The 2,805-nt window shown below is 40.5% G+C and overlaps 1 pseudogene across 1 annotated transcript in view; it reads right to left on the minus strand.

Moving 5' to 3' along the window:
- The window catches only part of LOC145405987 (microfibril-associated glycoprotein 4-like), a 13,242-nt pseudogene extending 12,165 nt beyond the window's left edge, over positions 1-1,077 (minus strand). The window contains exon 1 of the transcript XR_013898492.1: positions 1,010-1,077. The product of XR_013898492.1 is annotated as a microfibril-associated glycoprotein 4-like (transcript). The remainder of the gene's footprint in view (positions 1-1,009) is intronic.
- Between the last annotated feature and the right edge of the window lie 1,728 nt (positions 1,078-2,805).

Below are 2,805 nucleotides of genomic sequence, written 5' to 3' on the forward strand. Positions count from 1 at the left end.
TAAATACGGTAAAACAGTCTTTGTCCAAGAGTCGAATCGCCGCCAGAATTGAACCTGATTTCATCCAGTTGTGAGTGAAATATGCTATGCTCTTTTCGCCTTAGTCTGCCCTAGATTGTCGTCCTTCTGCAACGTACTGTAAGTGGCTTAGCGACAGAATAAGGTAATGCTACTGCTCGACATCGTTTTCACAGTACTTCAACGTGACTAGCATCATTTTTTTGTGACTAGCATCATATTCTTGTATTCCTTTGCTGTTACAACCGAGCATTCGTGACTGGTATCATATTCTTGTGTAAATCTACTGTTATAACTGAGACTAAAGATAAGCTTTCAAGATAGAGAGGTGGTAATTTGGGGTAAAGTTAAAGTAAAAAAGAATATACCACTACACCCCATCTCCCCCCCCCCCCTTACCAACCCGTTTATAAATTTGTTGTTTATATTTGTTCATTTTTTTTTTTTTTTTCGCTTTTCACCTATCTCTCGCCTATATACCGTTGAGGCTTCAGTTTCCACTATCATTTACCCCCTCAATCCGATGACGTGTTTTTTATTTCATTTTTGCTCTCCAGACGATTTTTTTGAGCTTAGAATACAGTAGAATCGGAAGGGTAGGATCTGGTCTCTGTTGACTCTTTCACTGATGAAGGTTAGTCCTAGGTTAAGTAAAATCATTTGGATACAACAAGAATAATAAAATGCATCATCAGCTTCAAGGAGAAAATAATTACTCGTTTAAAGATGATGATGATGATGATGAAGAAAACATCAGCAGCAACGACAGCAACAACAGCAACAACAACAACTACTACTAGCTGGAAAGTGCAACACAGGCGAACTTCGTTTGGTCTAAGGCCCAAACATTTGTCTTTCCTCTGTGACCTTTACCTTTGATCGATTGTCTCCAAAATCGAACTACTTTATTCTTGTCTGACTTTCAACTTTTCAACCACCTCTGTTCAGAATCAGGTCATGAGTATTGGTTAACTTTCCCCATCACATTAACCTTGGAGTCACTTTCTCAAAATCAAACTCTTCATCCTCCAATGACCCCTCAGTTTTTCCACCATCCATATTTGGTCAATCAAAACAGTTTGCGTTATAGGGTCGGTCATTTTGACCTTGCCCTGTGACCTTGGCCGTTGACGGATGGTTCTCAAAGTCGAATCCCTTTGCCATCCCTTACCCTCAGTCCTTCTGCCAAGTCTGATCTAAATCGGATCTTGCCAGGTATACTGATCTCTCACCTCTCCCTTTGACCTCGACCCAAGTTTGATTATTCTCAAAATCATATCCCATAATTCTTTTCCTATGTTAACTTTTTCTACACTTTTGGTCTCAATAGAATGAAAACCATTAATACTGGCCTTGTCATGTGTCCTTAACCTGACTATTACTGAATTCACGAATGCTATAGATCAACCCCTTGATTTACCCTCAGTCCGTCCACCAGTGCTGGGTAAAAATCATTTTTTTTTTTTTTTTACCTTCTCACACATATGCAGATGGGTCGAACTCTGACCTTCACTGTGACATTGACCTTTGATTGTTCGCTAAATTGAATCCCTCCGTCCTTCTCTGAAGAGCAGTGGCCACTGAAGTAACGATAGCAATGAAATAGAGCTGCACCACTGCAGTGAAGAGAGAGAGGTTAAAAGGATTCAGTGACAGGAAACGAGTAAACGAGACGATCTTTAATCTTAACCTGTTTAGAAGATCTGTATATCAGGAACCTTCCACACATGCGAGCTGTAGGCTACTTCACACGGGGGTGAATAAAACCTCTGTATTAAGTCAACATCTGTGCAGAAGTCAAGCAAGCACGGAGTCGACTTATCACTCATGATCTCTTGAAAGTGGATTTTGCAAGGTAGGTTTATTATGATCTCTCCATAATAGGTCCCAAGAAATAGAAACCCTGAGGATATTAAGGGATGATGAAGGGCGGAGGTGCGTTTTGTTAAATTCTGAATGATAATCCTGAGTGGCATTTAACGGGTCGAAAGATGGTAGGAACTAAATTTTCGATGCATTGGGAAAATAATAAACCCCAATTAGAACTGATAACCAAGCCAGAAAAGTAGGGGCAGCATATTCAGATCCCTTGATAACTGAAGCAACTGCTGTGATGGACACTGAGAGAAGTGGGTGAACGGTGGAGTCATTAACACACAAGTGGGTTGGCTTACATGTACAGTTCAGAAGATCACTGATGAACAGAGAGAAGAGAATTGGTGATGGGGAAAAGCCCTGAGAAACAAAACTATTAATAGCTTTAAAAGAGGAATAGAGGCCGTTTACAACAGCAGCTACAGAACGACCAGAGACGAAATTTCAGATGAAAACAAATACAAAGGGTCAGAAACCGTAAGAGAGCAGTTTGGAAATTAAAGATTTGTGTAGAACTTCACCACAACTACAGTCATTCAGTCATTCTTTCTGCTAGCATCAGCACAGCTACAACAACCTATATTTCTCCTACCACTACCACCATCACACTACCTACGACTATTGTCTGCCATCATCTCACCGACAGCTACGAATATTTCACCTACCACCAACACCATCATTCACCTTGTGTTCGAGATGTGGGGGGGGGGGAGGATAAGTTGCGAAGATAGTGGTTGTATAAGTTGGAGATGTTGTAGTGAGAGGTATTTCCCTGAAAAGATTATAACATTTGTCAGACAGTCTTATGCTGTTGTCGAAAAAACGAGCAGTAGATTGAAACTGTGGGCACTAGTTTATTTTTATACATAGAGTTTGATCAATAATGGTCATAGTCGTAGGTTAGATGGCTGA

Source organism: Coenobita brevimanus, chromosome 8 (assembly GCF_032717465.1).
Source record: "Coenobita brevimanus isolate Jiangsu-jjx chromosome 8, ASM3271746v2, whole genome shotgun sequence".
NCBI lineage: Eukaryota > Metazoa > Arthropoda > Malacostraca > Decapoda > Coenobitidae > Coenobita > Coenobita brevimanus.